This window comes from Sphaerodactylus townsendi, linkage group LG08 (assembly GCF_021028975.2).
Source record: "Sphaerodactylus townsendi isolate TG3544 linkage group LG08, MPM_Stown_v2.3, whole genome shotgun sequence".
Classification (NCBI taxonomy): domain Eukaryota; kingdom Metazoa; phylum Chordata; class Lepidosauria; order Squamata; family Sphaerodactylidae; genus Sphaerodactylus; species Sphaerodactylus townsendi.
In genome coordinates, this window is record NC_059432.1 from 30353390 (window position 1) to 30374045 (window position 20656).

Here is a 20656-nt window from a genome sequence, read left to right on the forward strand (position 1 = left end):
TTGGGGAGGGGGGTCTCTGTGGGGTGTTTTTGAAGATGGAGGCACCAAATTTTCAGGTACCCTTGGGAAACTCTTCTTAGAAAAACCACAAGTTGGTGAAGTTTGATTCAGGGGATTCAATTTTATGGGCCTCCAAAGGGAGCATTTCCAAGGGGAGAACAATGCAATTACAGAACCACAGCAAGTGTCATCCCCCCACCAACCCCCCTACAGGTTCCACTGGAGGTAAAAAAAAACCCAGCATTTTTTTTCCTCTAGGGAAAAGCAAAGGGATATAGTATCTCTACCTGGGCTTCCTACATCAATAAACAATACTCAACAACAACAAGCCTTTATTGGCATACAGCACCCGGTATTCCCAGGCCGTCTCCCATCCAAGTACTAACCAGGCCCAACCCTGCTTAGCTTCCGAGATCAGATGAGATCAGGCATGTTCAGGGTGTTATGGGCGTAGGCTATTGGCATACAAAACAGGACAAATTTTCAGAGTAAAACAAGATTTAAAAAACACACAGTTAATAAAATTACTAATTTCCAGTATAAAATTTAAAACAGTCTCACAAAAGAGCACATCAGAGCTGTTCAGGAGGTTGGATATCTTGTAACACTCTTGCCACTGGGAACATTGCAAGAAAATAGAATTAATATATTTCATGCATATCTTATCATATTTAGGGCATACAAATAGAGAATGGTCAAGTGTTTCAACCGTAACCAGGTCACAAGAACAAACCCTTTTCGAACATTCTATATTCTTAAATCTTCCCTCCAGTAGAGCTGATGGCAACACACTACATCTTGCAGTAGCCAAAGCTCTCCTCTGGGTGGGAACAAACAATACTTACACAACCAGAATACAATCCAGCACAACTATGACATTCCAACCAATGCCACGCACACACCTATGGAACCAAACTTGGTGCAACATAGACACGCAACACAAGAACACCAAACCATGGGGCAGAACTTCTAACAACAATTCCTGAAAACTAGCCTCTATTTAAATCCACCCACACTAAATGCAAAAATTATGACTCACTGAGAGGCACTCCACAAATTAAGCACACCTTCAAGGTAAGATCTTAACATAACTGCAACCCCCCTTCTGTAAATGTACCAACAAAGTCAGAGGAAAAGTTTCAGACCACAACAACTGAATCAACAGTAAAAACTAAGAAACCATGAAAGAACAACAAAACAACCAATGTGAGCAACAGTAATGATCCCTCAGCAACTCAGACAGAAAGCCAAGCAGTCCTGGGCCAGAGCAACAGGACCATAGGCCTTCCCTCTGCCAAACAACCAGCACAGAGCAAAGGCGAGGCAAGAGGTGCAACTGTTAGTAGTATCACAACAATCGGGGGGAAAAATGAGCCAAATTATTTCTGGAACAATGAGTGAAACATGGCCAACAGTGAAACAGATGCAAAAAAGCAAATGTATTGCTCTGCTGTTTAAAGTCTGTTTATAATATTGATTTTATTGTTTTACTGTAGTGTTTTACTTGGTTATTTTGATGTTCACTGCCCTGAGCCCTATTGGGAAGGGCAGGCTATAAATCTAAAAATAAATAAAATAAATGTAAGGAACAATGGTGAAACCTTCCTAATCCCTCAGCTGTCTGTAGTCACAAGCGAAGTGCATCCAGGGTCACACCAGTTAGTTAGTGAGGGGAGGACTTCCTTATATCTAGATAAGAACTGCTGGCTTATCACTTCCCTGCCAGCATGGCCAATTGGCCATGCTGGCAGGGGCTGATGGGAATTGTAGTCCATAACATCTGGAGTGCCAAAGGTTCACCACCATGGAGCTAGGCCAATGGGCCTTCAAACCCTCACCCCCAACCAACCAAGCAAGTAGCAAAGGAGATTGGAAAGATGAGATGTTTTAAAGCATTAAATTAATTAAAGTTCTAAATCTACAGAATAAGAAAAACAATGATGAGACTTTTCAAAGAATAAATTTTGTAAGTTAACAAAAATCTTTGGTGGACAGAGGATTTATCAGAATCTTGTTAAGAACTGCTGTTAAATAGTAATGTTTACAAAGTATCTGACTTTATTGTGTTTTATGTATTAGTAGATATTTCAGTTGCACTTGAATACTTAGAGATATTATGCCAGTTAACAAGAGAGTCCTGAGATTTGCAGGAGTAACCACTAACCAGCATTTGCTTGAGATTTGCAGGAGTAACCAGCAATTCTTTGCATTTGTAGGATTTTTCCCTTTGAGAACATCAAAGGAAATGTGAAGCGGGGAAAACGTCATAAACTTACCCCCAAAATTTGCATATTTATCATTCCAAAATCCCCTGAACTACCTCTAAGGTTTCTCTAAACCTATTAATTCTTTGGCAGCCCACTTTTACGTGTGTATGGAAGGTAATCTCACCCACCAGAGCTAAATTCCAAGTCTTAATATATCATTTTCATAACTTAAGGCCATTTCCATTATAAACCATCTTAGCAGCAACTATCAAATGGAACAGTAATACCTACTGCCTTCAAGGAACTTCTTTCAAACAAGTCAACAGACAAAGTTTAGGTTGTAAAACTAAGTTTGCTGTTAAATTATAGTTAACAGAGCAAATTATCCAAAATTCTTTGGATTTCTTACATAGCCTCCAGCAGCATTCAAAATTTTCAGTACCCTTCTTGCTTTTCCAATATTTACTGCTGCTACTCATTTTTGCTAATCTGTGGAGCATGTCACCTCAGTTATGCAGTTACAAATGCTAAGAGGCATAATGAACCTAAAGATTTGCTTCCTTAATATATAAGCTGGTTTATCTAGCTCTTATTGCAACCTTCTATAGAGCCAAGCGAGTTAGGCCTTACAGCCCGTATTCTTTCAAATTGTATTAAAACCATCATCATTGATCCAGATTGCATATAAAAAGTTGTTACTAATCTAATATTATGTATCTACAACCTAAGGGGGGAAAGCCATTGCCAATGGATCAATTATTTGTTGAAACTAGCATGAAATATTGCTGAAGCAATTTGCCACTTATCATAATTATCCTGTATTTGGGTCAAAATTGAACTTTAATCATAAACAAAAACTTGATGTCCGGTTTTATTTAAACAAGTGCTTTCAGAGGAATTGTAAACACAAAAAACCCTTGCTCTAGATTTAACTGATTGGATTGCCATTCAATTATACAAGAAAGTTAGCAAAATACTATAGTAACAGATCTGCCATTGCCAGACCACTGATTTTATTTAGCCCATTACTGTTTTCTTTTGCCCCACAAATTATATATAATCTATATTTCCAACTCCCCCCACAAACAAAAATAACACAAAAACAAGAAACTGGAAGTACATAAATGAACAAAACAGCTTTTTCACCTGTGTTCATGAATTTTGTTTCCTAAACTTATTGTTTCTTAAACTTATTGGTGGGGTAAAAATGAAGTAAATAAATGAACTTCCTTCAATAAAGAACAGTTTTAAAAAGCTGTAAACTAGTAGGCATATTTTCTCCACAGTTGAGAATTTGAGTGTCATGTCTTTTCTGGAAGGTTGAACCCACTGTTGACTATTCAGTGTTTAACAATCAGCACATCTTTCTATGTTCAAACTAGTGCTATTCACCCAGTTACCTTACTCTTTAAACCTTTATCGTGTCCTCTGTCAAGGGACAGCTCTAGAATGCAATGCTTAGATGCTGCTGTAGTGGCCCAGTAGGGGGAGCTCACAGCCTGCAGTTTCATTTCATGTTATCGACCACTGTTGGCTAATTGTCTGTTGGGGTAGTGTGGTAGCTATAAAATCTAAATGTATACTCAATAATTTCTTAACCAATCTAAAGTTTAGTCTTGGTGCCAACATCATTATGCTAGAGAAGAGTTAAATGGATGTGTTTCTTACTTTCTGGATGTCAACTGGAAAGAAGGTCATGTGTTGTCCAACCCAATTTCACACTTAACATAGAACAGAGTTGAAACATGACTGTGTAAATGCACTGAATAGGAGAAATTAAGAGATACATTGATATTTACTTAATTGTCTTCTGGGGGGTTTGTTTGTTTGTTTTTGTTAAATCGGCATATTTCACACAGTTGCACATATTCCAAAACTGGAGTAAAAGATGGAAATCCAGATTTTCCCATACTTTTTAAGAGGGTAGAGTCATATGGTTCCATTTGTATCTGACCATGAAGATACCTTTTTTGGCTGTATATAAATCATAGTGAAATAATGGTGCACAATCCTCTTCTCCATTTGAGTTCTTTCAGCAATACAGAAAAAAGATAATTATAAAAATATAGGGGAAATCCAGAATGAAAGACTAAAAAAAATCAGGGAATGGTGTGCTTTAATCATTGTGAGTGTCCAACATCCCTTGCATTATCTAAAACATCAAGGTACAGTACAAAGGGTTAACTAGTAAAATAATACTTATATACACATTTCCATCCTAACCGCTTTCTGTTGTCAAGGCAGTGAATAAAGAAATATAGTGATATATGGTTTGGAAGAATATTTCATCGCACTTTTTGGAGGTCATTAATTCATAAGGTTGCTGAAAGTTGGAAGCTACTTGATAATAGGGATGTGCAATTGGATATACCAAGCCAAGTATATATCTGAAAAACACCTTGGGTTGTTTCTTTTTCAGATTTATTCTGGTATCCCAAATATATCTGAGATTTTTGGGAGTACTGGAAAATGGGTACTGAAAAAGGCTAAAAATATTCAGGATTAAACAGGAATATTGGGAGCTGGAATTTGCAGGCTCCTTGCACTGATATCCACCAACCCTACCCCCAGTTTCTCCCTGTGTTTCTTTGTCTCATAAAGTTTGGCATAAGATTGCCTGGCAAAAGGCCCCTTCTGCATGTGCAGAATAATGCACTTTCAATACACTTTCACAATTGTTTGCAAATGGATTTTGGTATTCCGCATAATTTCAAAGTGGATTGAAAGTGTGTTATTCTGCATGTGCGGAAGGGGCCAAACTGAGGCAAGACTCCATTAGTTTCAAGCATTTTTGCTGATTTTTAAATTTGTTTTCTGCTGGAGTTAGTTTGTGTGAGGTTCGTGGGGTTTTTGTGGATTCTTATGTTTTGTAATGAGATTGGGCTTAGCTGTGGCTTGCAAAAAGCATTCAAATGGAGGGGAAATGATCAGGCTTTACATTTTTGGTGGGCTTTTTTTCCTCCATAGGAAATAGTGAAGGATGGCTAGGGCACCTTGTTCAGGGATCCATGGAACTGAAGCTCCTGGTCCAATTGACTTGAAATTTTGAGGCTATCTAAAGGACAGGCACTAGCAGTGCCATTACATTTAAAAACACCCCCAGCTTCTGAAAAGTTTCTCCATGGGAAATAATGGAACAAGCAATCCCCCAGAAAATGGAAAACAACCCAGACCAAACTACCATACTAGTATTTGGAACCTGAGAAATCAGGAATACCAATATTTTTTGGCTTCAAAATATCTGCCCCCCCCCCCATGGCTATCTATCTATCTATCTATCTATCTATCTATCTATCTATCTATCTATCTATCTATCTATCTATCTATCTATCTATCTATCTATCTATCATCTATCTATCTATCTATGCTGTATACTCCTACTTGATGGCACTTAAAACACATATGGTAGTGAATACAGGAGGTTCTAGTTCCCTCAATATACATACACATTCTAGATTGCTCTCTCTCTCTCTCTCTCTGGCCCCTTCCGCACACGCAAAATAATACATTTTCAAACCACTTTCACAACTGTTTGCAAGTGGATTTTGCTATTCCGCACAGCTTTAAAGAGCACTGAAAGCAGTTTGAAAGTGCATTATTCTGCATGTGCAGAATGAGCCTCTATTCAAAATAAGGCAATTTATGAGTACTTCTGCCTCTCTTTTTTTGTAAGGCTGCGCAAAGTTGGTTTGAATATTCAAATTATTTTTGGCCCCTTCCGCACACGCAAAATAATGCGTTTTCAAACCACTTTCACAACTGTTTGCAAGTGGATTTTGCCATTCCGCACAGCTTCAAAGAGCACTGAAAGCAGTTTGAAAGTGCATTATTCTGCATGTGCGGAATGAGCCTTTGAGATGGATAGAGCTCTGTAACATAATCACCAAGAACTCTTCACTGTTCTTTTTTAACACTGTTATTCTGCTATGATCACTGTTGTTCGAGAACATTATAACTCTTTACAGCACTAAAGATGTTCATTATATAATGTCATCACATTCACTTGTGGCCTTATGGGAAAAGAGTTTGATTTGATTTATTAGATTATAAACTGTACCACCCTGTATAGACTTGGGATGATTGCTGGCATTTGTCATTTGAGGCAGTGGGTTGTGGTACAGTTGAAGATGTAGTTATTTTTGCCCCAGAGGGATGGAGTTCACAATTCCCTTCCTGTCCCATTGTCAAACAGGAGAAATAAAAGGAGTTGGGATGGATTTGACCAGAGAAAGGGAAACGTGAGGTAGAAATACTCCTGCCAATTGTTATATTGTGATCTCTCTGTATCTTGCAGTTACCTCCATCCTATTTAATTCTACTTGGAGAAGAACTTCTAGTTTGCTATTTCTGATGGAGGGAAAGGCCCCTAGATAGGTCAGAGCCACTCACTTGACTATTTATTGCTGTTCTCACCTGACCTGGAAAGAGCCTAATTCAATTGATTTCACCCCCAGAAAGGGGAATCTATTGCATTGGAACACCCAGATTATATTGAGCCCAAGTTAGGACCTAGATGCTGAATCTATTCCCAACTAAGTCTGAGTTTGATTAATTTTTCAGACATCCAGGAAATAAATCCAGATTAATTCTGGATTAGAATCATTATGAAAATCTTTTGAAACACATGCACAGGACAAGTGATCACAGTGTGATCATTGTTCTTCTCAAATCACATTTGATAGCAATGCGTATTCTTGATTAACTGGAAAATGTCTGCTTTCATCAAACATGCTTGGCACATGTATGTTATTCCATGGCTATGGGCGATTTCCCACTGGCGATTAATCCTGGGATAGTCACCCGAAATATCCAAGTTTCCTTATGAACTCCCCACTGTCGATCTGCAGAACACAGATCAGTCCTGTTTCTGGTGCCCCCCCTGCCCCCCTTATCACGGGATTTTCCTGGACCTGCTTGTATATGACCTTTTTGAAAAAAAAACTCCAATGGGAGCTAATAGGAGATGGGGGCTACACATTTGAGGGTTCCTACCTTTGGCCCCCATGAACCAAACTTCACCAAACCTGGGTGGTATCATCAGGAGGGTCTCCTGAAATTTTGGTGCTGCTAGCTTAACAATTGCATCCCTGACAGAAGGCGCGCACGCACACACACACACACACACACACACACACACACACACACACACACACACACACACACACACACACACACACACACACACACACGGGCAGACCTAGACGTCTTCACTAGAAACATGCTGCAGTGAGGATGTTGGAACCTGGATGAAAAGGTGCCGATTCTCTAGAAACTTGATTGTATCTAGATTAAATTTTGAGTAGGAATTCAGCCTATTTTCCTACACTGTCTGTGAACTGCCCCCATCCACTGAATTTACAACAGAGTTTCCTTGATTGGCTCACTTCTGTTGTGTAGAGATACAGTGTATTTCTCATCTTTCCAGAATTCTTGATGTCCATTGTCCATTTTGCCTACCTGACTCCCAAAGCTTAATGTATTCATTTAGAAATCTAAAGTGGATTGCAAATACTTTTAATGTTTTTGTACTACTGCCTGGGAACAATCATTTGATTGATCTTTTCTGAGCACAAATGCCCCTGAATACGCAATGTTACTGTATGTGTTCTGTACACAAATAGCAAAGGTGAAAAAGCATGCTAAATGCTGCTTGTTTTGAACTGTGGGCAAACTATCAATATGCATATATAGGTGCTACTACATACTGACACAGACAAGGAGACAACAGACAGAACTTAAAGCACAAAGTTGCATTTTTAAAGCTTAGTATTATTCTTCTGTTTTTATAGCCCTTGCTCTTCCAGTTTTTCCATCCTCCTTTATTCCTCTCTTTCCCATTACAATTTCCTTATGTATGGAGAAATCTAGCCTGCCCAGCCAGAGGCTACATGTTCTTTAACCCTCGAACAACACTATAAAAAGGATTACACATTTTTCCTTTGGGGTCTCTTTCTACCCTGAGTTAAAGTCCCATTAGTTGAAAAATAACATCTGTTTTGAACCTAAGATGGAAGATTACTTACATAAAGTGTTGTGAATTTTAAAGGAAAACATCTAACAACATTTATATTAAAAATGAATAATTTCTAGCATTTTTGTATCTTGGAACGTATTTTTTTGCCCCAAGAACATATTGCTGCAGATGGTGAGACTTCTCTTCGCTCAATAAACACGCAACAACGACAGGCTGGAAAGGAATGGGCCGCAGCCCAGTTTATTAAATATACAATAACAAAATCAAACCAATAACTATGTACAAGAGAGCTGGGCGGCAAACGGGTCACACATCATATCCCAACCTGTGGGACTGACGGGAAGGGGAGCCCCAGAGTGGTACTCCGGCTTCACCCTTCCCGCCCATGCTGAGGAGGCAGGCACCGGCTAAGCCCATGGCCGCCTGACAGCCCGGCCTCCTCCCGTGCTTGCTGGGGTGTCGGGCACCGGCTGAGCCCATGGCCGCCTGTCGGCCCGACCCCACCCGACTCCCTGGGGTGTCCCGGGCAGCTGCCCTCGCCTGCCGGCCTGCCAGCCTGCCCGCCCCCACCCCCGGCTCCTACCACAGGGCAATAATAAGCCTGGGAGACCGCAGCCGGAAGGCTCTTTTCCCCCCCAGATGTGCAAACCCGTTGCAACCCCGCCAGGCCTGCGACAGAAAAAAGACCACAATCCCCAAATCTTTTTTTTCCCTGTGGAGGGCGGCAGGGCTACCAGCCAGTCTCGCCGCCGGGAAGGGCGCTGGATTGAGCGAGGCGCCCTGAATATACCCTGGCTCCTCCCCCCGCCTTTTCCGTTGGGAGCCAATCGCTAGTAACTCTGTTCTGCAACATGCCGCCAGAACCCCGTAAGCCCATGTTTCGCTCACATACTCCTACTGGCTGCCCCCGGTTATTCGGGTGCATCTAATTTGCTGCAGATGGTGAGACCTCTCTTCGCTCAATAAACACGCAACAACGACAGGCTGGAAAGGAATGGGCCGCAGCCCAGTTTATTAAATATACAATAACAAAATCAAACCAATAACTATGTACAAGAGAGCTGGGCGGCAAACGGGTCGCACATCATATCCCAACCTGTGGGACTGACGGGAAGGGGAGCCCCAGAGTGGTACTCCGGCTTCACCCTTCCCGCCCAGGCTGAGGAGGCGGGCACCGGCTAAGCCCATGGCCGCCTGACAGCCCGGCCTCCTCCCGTGCTTGCTGGGGTGTCGGGCACCGGCTGAGCCCATGGGCCGCCTCGTCGGCCTCCGGACCCCACCTCGGGACTCCCTGGGGTGTCGGGCAGCTGCCCGCCTGCCGGGCCTGCCAGCCTGCCCGCCCCACCCCCCGGCTCCTACCACAGGGCACAAGTTTTTCCGTGGGAGACCCAGCCGGAAGGCTCGCTTTCCTCCCAGATGTGCGAACCCGCTTGCAAACCCGCCCTTACACGGAGCTGCCCCCTTTGCAGCCCCGCCCAAGCTCCTCAAGCCTGAGCCTGTCCTGACCGGATCCAGCAGATGAGGGCTGCATCAACCGCGATTTGGATCCACAAGTCCATGCCCCACTGGACAGGGCGGACGCCGGCCCCGCTCAAACAGTTCTTTTGTTGTCCCGTGGTGATTTCTGCGCATCCACCACCGGGCCTCCCCTCGAGGGAGAGCAGCAACCACTCTTGGCGGCTCAGCCTCTGTTGGACCTCTTTTCTGGCAAGCCCTGTCCACAGCAGTGGGGTCTACGGCTCCCCTCCAGTGGACCCACTGCAGCAGCTCGGACCAGACCAAGGTCATGCCGGGCCGATGCCTGGCAAGGCTACGAAGCGTGGCGGCCACCGCCTGATGGAGTTCCAGACCGGACCTGGCCGGGAGATCCTCCTTCCCCAGGTGGATGACCAGGAGGTCTGGTGTGGCAAATTGGAAGATGTATTCTATGAGTTTGGGCTCCAGCTCATGCCACAGCATGTGCCCCTGCCCCAGCCAAGTAACTCTTACGTGAGCCTCCAGTCCAAGATGCTGGCCCCAGTCGGATGAGCAGGCGTATTCCCTGACTCCGTTGACGAGGCCGTGCCCCATGACCCACACCTGCCGGAAAACAGTCTGCGGCGTCCCTGGAGGCACTGTGAAGGGAATCAACAAGTCAGATGGGGGCGGATGTAGGCCCGGAAGTGCCCCCTCAATCCGCCACCTCCCTTAAGGTGCGGATGTCCTCCTGGCCCCTGCCCTCCTGCGTTGCGGATGTGGCGGCCCCGATCCGGAAGGAGTGTAACCCAAATTCGGCGACTGGCAGCCCGGCCCTAGCCAAACATGCCCTGAACACCACAAGCATCTGGAACCTGGTGAGGGGGGAGCCGTCCTCATGTATTAAGAGCATGCCACCCACGCGAGGCCTGTGCCGGAGCCAAGAGACTAGGGAGGCGAGGGGGCAGGTGGCGTCGCCCGGCAGGACCGGCATGGTGACCCAGGCACCGCGACCTTCTTGGTCGGTTTTGGAGTGGGCAAGCCACGCATAAACCATGTCCCCAGACAGGCCTAGGTGTTCCCTCTGCAGCGCGATGCCGGACGGCCGATCCCTGGTGGGGGCAACTAGCTCCCCGGGCCGGAAGGCCCCATGGTGCGCTAAGTGAAAAGCTGCTGCGAAAAGTAACCGCTCATAGCGTGAAGCGCACACCTGCCGCAGCTCCCCGGTGACCGCCCTTAACACCTCCCTGGTGACTGGGCGCCGGAGGTCCCTCTGACTGGGGCCCGCCCGCCGCCAGCCCGCCACCAGCCGAATTTAACCACCTAACGCCTTTGGTCAGCATCTGGGAAGCCCGAAACCCTGCAGGTAAAAGGTGATGCTCAGCTATTCGCAATTCCCCATGTGGAGCGTGGGTGTATCCCGCCCATGGAGTTGTACCAAATAATCAAGTAGGGAGGTTTCAGTCCACCCCGGGCCACGGGACGGGGCGCTCTTTGGACGCTGGGCTATGGTTCCGTGAGAAGTCGTGCACGGCTCGGTCGTACTGCCTACGCGTGCCAATGAGTTCAAAACACCTGTGATGACGGCTCGCTGCCAAGGTTCCACAGGGACGCCGGCACTGTTGCTGGGAACAGCTCCGCCCCGGGGGCCAGGCGCCGGAATCAATCCACCTGCTGGCAAGATAAAGCATCAGCGATCTCGTTCTGCAAACCTGGAACGAAAGCAGCTTTAAAAGAAATATTATAGGTGAGGCAGGTAAGCACAAGATTGCGAACCAAACGCATGACCCGCGCAGATTTGCTAGACTGCCTGTTCACCACGCGCACCACCGCCTGGTTGTCGCACCAGAAAAGCACCCTTTTGTTGAGCCAGAGATCGTGCCAAATGTGCACCGCCACCAGGATGGGGAAAAGTTCAAAGAAAGTGAGGTCCCTGGTGATGCCCTGCGCGTGCCATGCTAGAGGCCATAAGCCCTGTGCCCACTGGACCCCTGAAAAATACACACACCAAAACCGTGAGCCCCTGAGGCATCAGAGTGCACCTGCAACTCCAAGCTGGGCTCCAGAGGTGTCTGCCACAAGGAGATGCCGTTGAAGCCTTGGAGGAAGGACAGCCAGACCTGCAGGTCGTCTTTCAGGCCCCGGGAGACCCTGATGTGGTGGTCGGGGGACTTGCAGCCAGACAACGATCTTGCCAGCCAGGAGCAGAAAGCCCTGCCCGGTGCCACCACCCTGCAGGCGAATTGAGGTGGCCCAGTAAGGACTGCACCAGGCGCACTCTGCATTTGCGCAAGGGAAGAACAGACTGAAGCAGGTTGGACAAGGCCAGTAGTTTATCCCCAGGGAGTGATGACATGCCTAGTGCCATGTCCAAGTGGATGCCCAAGTAGCTGAGGGCGGAGGAGGGGCCCTCCGTCTTGTTGGGGGCCAGGGGGACCCCCAGCTCGTCTGCCATGATCTGGAAAGCCTGCAGAGCGACCTCGCACTCCCCGGTGCCCTGCCTGCCGATGAACAGGAAATCATCTAAGTAATGGGTCACCAGCCCAGAGGGCACCCGCTGCCTGAAAGCCCACTCGAGGAAAGTGCTAAAAGCCTCGAAGGCGGCACAGGCAAAGGAAAAACCCATGGGCATGGCCTTGTCCACGTACCACATGCCCTGGAAATGGATACCCAGCAGCTCGAAATCCAGCAGGGGGATGGGCAGGAGCCGGAAAGCCGACTGGATGTCACATTTTGCCAGAGAGGCACCCGTGCCGGCCTGCCTGATAAGGCTGACCGCCTCGTCCAGGGTGGCGTACCGGACTGTGCAAAGCTCGGGGTCAATGTGATCATTCACAGAATCGCCCCGGGGGTAGGAGAGATGTTGAATTAAACGAAACTCCCCCGGGGCTTTCTTTGGCACTATGCCGATGGGAGAGACCCGAAGGTTGGGAAAGGGGGGGTGGCTGAAGGGGCCAGCAATGCGACCGGCCTCGATTTCTTTCGCAAGCTTGTCAGCCACCACGCCCGGGTGATCGCGAACCGATTTTAGGTTGCTCGCCTGGTAGGCTTTCCTAAGGCCACGATAGGGGATCCTGAAGCCTGTGGAAAAACCATCGCCCAGCATGCGCGCCGCGCGCCTGTTGGGATAATGTTGCAGCCAGTCCAGCAACACCCCGCCCCGGACGGGTGTGGGGGCCAGAGACTGCAGCAGGGCGGGAAGATCAGTGCTTCTGGGCGGCAGCGCCGCCTCCCTGGCCACCGGCATCCTTTTGTGAGGGTCCGGCGCCAGGGGACCGGGCCTGCCGAAAGGGAGGGCGGCTGGGTGGCTTGGGGCAGCCCGCCCGGCTGCGATTCCCAGAACAGTTGGAGCAAACGTGCTCAAATCTACACTTGGGCCGCTGGCAAGCGCCCCTGTTGAATTCCCAACAGAGCCCCTTGACCCCCGCCCACCCTGGGTAAGCCCTGGCGGACTTGTCCGGAAAGGGGGGTTCCGCAGCCCCTTTCATGGCAGGCTGGACCACGACCATCCAAGTTTGGTCGTGAATGAGATCCCAGCGGAAACGGCTCCTATGGGATGCGTTCTTGCGTATCGCCTCGTCGTAGGCTGTGGCCGCGGGTTCACCTGCCAGCGCCCGGGCCCGTAGCACATGGGCCATATGGGCCGCCAAGTGCCACGCCCGCAAGGGGTAGGCGGCCCTGATAAGGGCCAGGTATTCGGTAAAACCCTGCAGCCAGTTGTTGAAATTCCGCTCAGCCGCCGCCGGGTCCTTACGTTTTTTGTCGGCCTTCCCGCCCGACAAGCCAAGTTCCCCCTCCCGCCGAGGAAACTTAAAAATGTCCACATAGTACCCATCAAGTGCCCGCTCCCGGAGTTTCCTGGGGAGATGGGACCCGGGAGGGTTGCTGCTGTCATCAGAGGCTGGGCCAGGGGACGGCGCCTCAAGACCCCCCCCAAGCATCTCCGCTTCTCGAGCCAAGGGGGGAGGGCGGGCACCTTCTCCCCTTGGAACCAAAACTCCCCGCTAGCCTGGAGATCATTGTCCTCGGTAGACTCACCCGACGATGAAGAGCTGGGCGACCTTCTGGAGGAACTGGAACGCCTCGATGACCGCTGCCGCCTTCTGCCCTCTCGCTCGGAGGTGCCGACCGATGCATCCACCAACGTGGATGCGCTGACTGGTGGGGAAAGCTGGAGGTCCTCCGCCGGTCCACTGGAAGTGCCCGCCCGCGCCTCGCCAGCCGCCGCCGATGCGGAGGGGACAGGTTCCCCTGCACCGGGGGGGTTCCCCGAGCCCCCCGCTGCTCCGCCGGGGAAAGGTGCAGCAGCGTGTCCACCAGGTTGCGGACCAGGGCGGAATCGGGGCCCGGCTCGCAGGCCGGCCCGGGCCGGGGGACCGCACCAACACTGCTGGAGGTCGAAGGTAGAGCCTCCCCAGCCGGGGAGGACTGCACCCCCAGCCCCACCGGCCTGCCCCTGCCGATCGGGGACAGGCCCAGGGCCGCAGCGGAGGCTGCCTACGCGGCCGCGCCAATGCGACCCACCACAGGACCCTCGCCCGAAGAATCGGGACCGGTCTGAGCCTGGACCCTGTTGAGGAGGGCTCGAGCTCTGCCCGAAGGTGCCCCCCCGCAGGGAGCTCTTTGCTCTTGGCCCGCTTTGGCCCCATACGAGCTGCGAGACCGGCCGTCGACCCAAGAAAAAGCCGAGAAAAGGAGAGGAAACAAGGAAGGTGAAGAAGAATGGAAGCAAGATAGAAAGGGAGCGAGGAAAAAAGGCCGCAACCAGTCTCCTTCCGGGCCTTACACGAGACTCCAACCAAAACTGCCACGCCTTGCTGGGTCTCGCCGCCGGGAAGGGCGCGGACTGAGCGAGGCGTCCTAATATACCCTGGCTCCTCCCGCCTTTCCGGCTGGGAGCCAATCGTTGCACCCTGTTCTGCAACATGCCGCCAGAACCCTGCAAGCCCATGTTTCGCTCCGTTGCTCACCCCGGCAGCAATGGCTGCCCCCGGTTATTCGGGTGCATCTAATTTTTTGATGTGAGGTAAATATTTGTCTGGAAGGGTCATTAGTTTGCCACAAAGGCCAAACTGCTGCCAAATCATATGAAAAGGCTTTACCAGAACAATGTTTTATGAAAGGCTCATTCCGCACATGCAGAATAATGCACTTTCAAACTGCTTTCAGTGCTCTTTGAAGCTGGGCGGAATGGCAAAATCCACTTGCAAATAGTTGTGAAAGTGGTTTGAAAACGCTTTATTTTGCATGTGCGGAAGGGGCCAAAGAAAATGCATGGGATTTTTTGTTTTACTCTATACATGTGCTGGCATGAAAAAAAAACTACTCCAATGGCAAAATGTATAGTTTTCTGGGATTGTTTTTTTTTCTGCATGTGAAACAGCAGGTGCTGTGCTGCTTATAGAAAGAAAACAGTTAAGTGGAAAGTCACTGTACTTTGGGGACACTGGTTCTGGTGGGTTTTCCGGACTGTGTGGCTGTGGTCTGGTGGATCTTGTTCCTAACGTTTTGCCTGCATCTGTGTACGCTCATCAGAGGACAAGAGAGACCCCCTCACTTCTGCAGGAGTCTATCGCATACCCTGCAGCTGTGAAAAGGTCTACATAAGAACCACAAAATGCAGCATTCAAACTCGTATTAAGGAGCACAAAAGACACTGTCGACTTAACCAGCCTAAAAAATCTGCAGTTGCAGAACATGTCTTAAACAAAACTGGACATAACATTTTATTTGAAAACACTGAAATTCTGGACAATTCAGAAAGTTACTTTTTTTAAAAAAAGGTCATGATTTTGGCATTTTTTGAAAAGCCCAGATTGAAGGAAATATTGCCAGTAAATCCTGCTTTGGGGGAGGGGCCCAGTGCAAAATTCTTGCCCAAACCAGGATATTTCTCTTTGTCAACCCATTTTATTTGTACCGTGCAGAATCAACAATAAACAAATACCTTCACAGACTGCCTTTTAATGCCATGAAAGGTCATAGTCAAACTTGCTGCTAAAGTACTAATAACATTTGCTTTTGTTTCAGGATATCAATGGCTGCAAATGTTAGCAGAATGATTTTTCAAAACATTTGGCCTAATGAAAAAAAAAGTTATGAATACAATATTCATGTTACTGCTTGTGCAAGATGTAACTTTATTTACTATGGTACCCAAGCATTAATTGCAGTCCTTGAAAGAATTAATGCAATGAAGGAATCGCTACCACAATGGAAGGTGAGGGGGGAATGCTATTTTATTCAGCTTCATACATTATTAAAGCATTTGGCAGTTAATGTGTCTTGCATGAGAAACTATATTGAAGTAATGATGTGAAGGACAATACTTCCACTTATTTTTCTGAGACTGGGGGACCTTGGGAGTGCCAATATAAGGCAGCACCCAGTCAGCTCAGCCTCTTTCAGAGGTCAATGAGTGAATGAAGCACTCACTCGTCTTCGCTCCCTCACAGCCACGTGCCTAGACCAGTCGAGCCTGGCCATGGCAGTTTTCAAAGAGCACAGGCTTTCAGCCCGGAGGAAGTTTTGGCAGCAGCCTCACCATGGGGTTGGAAAACAGACCCAGGAAATCGGGACTCAGGGCCGACGTAACAATGTAACAATGTATTGTCGAAGGCTTTCACGGCCGGAATCACTTGGGTTCTGTGTGGTTTCCGGGCTGTATGGCCATGTTCTAGCAGCATTCTCTCCTGACGTTTCGCCTGCATCTGTGGCTGGCATCCTCTGAAGATGCCAGCCACAGATGATCCTCTGAAGATGCCAGCCACAGATGCAGGCGAAACGTCAGGAGAGAATGCTGCTAGAACACGGCCATACAGCCCGGAAACCACACAGCACCCAAATGTAACAATGGCCAAAAATGGCTTATACACAGTGGTGGGATTCCAATAATTTAACAACTCGTTGTTTACAAGCACCATTTTAACAACCGGTTCAGCCAAAGTGGTCCAAATCTGCTGAATCCCACCACTGCTTATACATATGGCTGGCCAGTTTGAAGACTGATCAGCTTCGACAGGGAACTCAAATCTATTTAGCAGCATCCCCCACAGGGTCTCCTTGCCCAGTTGCTACAACTGTGGCATACCTGGCTCACCGGCCAGACATCCCAGGTTCCCTCCTTATGCACAGGAATGGGTTGGCATGATCAAGGTTCCAATTTGCAGTGGTGCTGCAGCAGTGTATGGGGGTCTTAAGTTTGCTTGCCAAAGAATTTGGTCCACACTCATTCTGGATAGGAGCAGCCACATCAGCAGCGCAAGATGACTCTTATCTGGACGAAATTCAGACTATTGCCATGGAGATCACTTGCCTATCGGGCGTATGTGTGGCCTCACCTTATGTTGTGATTTGTTTTCCTAAGTACGCCGGGCCAGCAGACCTGTGTATGGCTGGTGGGACACAGCATCATGCACTGGGCCAGACGGTATGCTGCAAGCTCCGGACGGGGCTCAAACCTTGCATTGGACAATATCTTAGCTGGCTGGGATGTTGGGGCTAATTCACTGCAATACAACACTATGACAGGCAGTCCTCTCATGTGTCAGTCTTAATTCTAAATTAAGTTTTGTTGGCTGATAGGAGTAATTATCCTTTTGTCTACCAAGGGGATTGAATAGGGCTCTCCTGCTGGTGACAAGCATTAATCAGTAATCATTAACTCTGCCATTTTCAGGGAAACCTGTGGTTGGCCAATTATGTCAAGAGGTGGGGAAGCCATTTTTCCTTTCAGGTTTGGCTAAGCAAGATCATGTTCAGGTCCAGTAAAACCTTGTATAAGGTTTCACTGAGTAGGAGTTCACCACTGATTCGTGTGCCAGGGCCCAATTTATGGCAAAGAAAGATGTAGGTGGAGTATATATTTGGTGGTCATTCTGGCTTTTAGCATGGGGTCTGGCTGGATTCCCTTTTGGTTTGGCTGCTGCATCCAGTGGCACACAGTTCAACTTGGGAAAGCACCCTAAGGCATCAGTTTGGAAGATGAAAGGGTAACCATCAAATCAGAAGCCAGGGGCTTCAGTGCCTTGATTGAATTGGAACAGGGAATCTCTTAAGGAGAGCCACCATACTTGTAGCTCTTGTGGCTTGGTGGACTGGATGTGGCACATCTGTCTCATGCAATAGAAAGCTTGGCAAGAAGGAGCACTGATGGCTCAGTGTTCAGAACCAGGGTGGCCTCAGCTATTGGATGAAAGAAGCACAAAGCAGAGATCATGGCAGATGTACTTGCTAGAGGCATAGGCATAGTGTGGTGCAGCCATGTTTGGGCCTGGTGTGGCTACCTTGCCAATTTGTCTGGCACGTCTTGTCATGGAGCTTGTCAGAAGCACTCGAAGAGGTATGGAATACCTGCTGGGGTCGCTTAGATGGGAGAGCCTGGTACCAATATCTTGTTAATTGTGTTGACAGAGTATTTCATGGATGTGGGCCATAATACCTTCAGGGTGATCTACGGCATGGCCTCCATTGGGAGCTGGTGGAGTAGGGCTTGACAAAACAGTAAGTTGGTCCCCCTTGTGGGGGTAGCAGTGCATATGAAGTTGCTTGAATGGTCTGCAGTACTACTTAGGTGAGCATCCTGGGAGATCATTTGAATGGTGAAGGGTTAACCCTCAGACTAGGTCTGGGGGTGGAGTTACCATGGACCTGGAACAGAAAGCCTTTGAGTGGTGTCATTATCTTTAACCCATATACTATGGGGGTAGGAGGATAGGAAATGGAACACTTCCCTCAATCATTACAAAGGCTTGGCAAGGTGGAACCTAAACCATGCTTATATGATGGCTCAAAACCCAGAGCTAGAGTGGCCTCACCCATACATTCAGAGATGCACAACAACAGAAGGCTTGACTCTTCTGTTTCCCACCATTCACCCACAACACAAATGGGGTTGGAAACGGAGTTTGGCCTGCAGGCATCACAGGTCCCCTTTGATCAATGTAAATAAATAGTTGAATGAAGTTGGCCTGTTTTATCCCCCAACTGAGGTGTCTTCTCTCCTTATTCTGCATCTGTAGTAATTTTATTTGTCCAAGTCACACTAAAAGACACACAGTGTGTCTGCAGCTATCAAGAGGAAACCAGAGCAGGGAAATTACTGCCCCCATACACAGAAAATTATTCAGGCTAAAATTCTACTGAAATCCATGGGACAATTATAAATGAGTCCTACAAAAGCCTCATTAATTTCAGTGGGACTTCAGCAAGATTTAGATTTTTTTTTAAAGTAGTAAAAGGAAGGCTGAAAAATAGTGAGTTAAGAACAGTTAACTATTGGAAGACTGTAATGTACTTTCATCAAAACATTTACAATGGTGATTGAAGCAACCGGCTTTTTTATTACTGCTATCTGAAGTAGTCTCTGTTGCGTTTTTGCAGGAAAAAGTGTTGTCACACGCAGAAGATCTAGAGCTTCTCAGAAACCCCCAAACTACAGCTTACATGGTGATAGTACTAACATTCCCCTGATTGCTCCTCTGTGTGCCATTTTTCAGGGTTCTCAGGAATAAGCCACAGAAAAGTCAATGCAATTGTGCTGACATTTTAAAGCACTTGCAGGCTTGAACCCCACTACTGAAGGGCTGCATAGCTATGATGGCAAGCAAAAAATTGATAATGCCATAGAACAGTGATGGCGAACCTATGGCACGGGTGCCAGAGGTGGCACTCAGAGCCCTCTCTGTGGACACGTGCAAACAGAGTCACCCCCCCCCCCTTACACACACACACATCTAGGCTGGCCTGGGCCGCTGGGCTCGATTATTAGCATTAAACCTAAGACCTAGCTTTGGGGAAGCAGTGTAGGTAACCCTGTTAAGCGCTGTTAAACCCCACTGATTTTCATGCAAAGAACTAAAGCGTGATCCTTTACCTAGGAGTAAGCTTGGTTGCTGGCAATGGGGCTTGCTTCTGAGTAAACCCTCCTAGGGTCGTGATTCACCCGTTGGAAGAGTTGCATGGTTGCTTCAAAGCCAAGCCACCGACTACCACCAAGCTTACTCCTGAGTAACGCACGCCTCGGAGCCAACTGTTTTTTCTAAACTAAAACCTCAGTATTCAGGTTAAATTGCAGTGTTGGCACTTTGCAATATATAAGTGGGGTTTGGGTTGCAATTCGGGCACTCGGTCTCGAAAAGGTTCGCCATCACTGCCATAGAAGCAGCCATAACATTCAGTGCAAAGTTAGAAAGCCAGTTCTAGTAGATTCAGAGATGGCCAAAATAATAGTTTCTTCACATAACACATAAATAACTTAGGGAATCCAGTATTGCAAAATGCAGTGATGCCTACCCATTTATTTGGTTTGAGAGGAGGATTGCACAAAGTCATGGGGACTTCAGCAGGACTGCCAATTACTATCAACTTGGATCATGAAATGGAATCTCCCAATACAGAATACTTCAGATGTCATGTCCAAGTGCCAGAAAAGGACCACCCTTTCATGCTCTGCATACAAACTCACTGAATCACTGGGCCAGCAGTTATTGGAAACAAAATATGGGAGAAGATATTCCATGATCTCACCCAGCAAAGTACTTTGTGTGTTACGGTGGTCGTGTTATTATGTGTGTCATCTGAAAATACCGTTTCCAAAACTTTTGGCTGAACATTGAGCATATAGGTTTGGCCTAATTTGAGTAAGCTCTGTTTTTGCAGGACACCAATTGTGTAGATAGAACCTACCTGCACAGCTGGTATGCATGCAGATTTTTCTCAGAAGGTTAGATGAACAGGTAGAAGGTAGAGGCGTGGCCAGCAGGCCTTTTTCACCCTCCTCCTCCACACCAAGAACTTCATTGGAGAGAGGCATTGCAATCTGTGCAGATTTACAGCAAAATTAGGAAGAAGAAGGAAAGGGCCTCCAAGGTTGTCTGGTCCAGTATTTTCTTCAATGAATGAGTCAAAAGTGTGGAAATGAGAGAGCCTAAACATAGTGAAGAGGATATAGCTTAGTGGTAGAGCATCTGTTCGGCATACAGAAAGTTTCATGTTCAAACCCCAGCATCCCTAGTTGAAA

General features: G+C 47.5%; 1 pseudogene; it reads right to left on the bottom strand.

Annotated features, from left to right (window-relative positions):
* Window positions 1-337: 337 nt before the first annotated feature.
* On the bottom strand, window positions 338-456 carry LOC125438678 (annotated as a pseudogene).
* Between the last annotated feature and the right edge of the window lie 20200 nt (window positions 457-20656).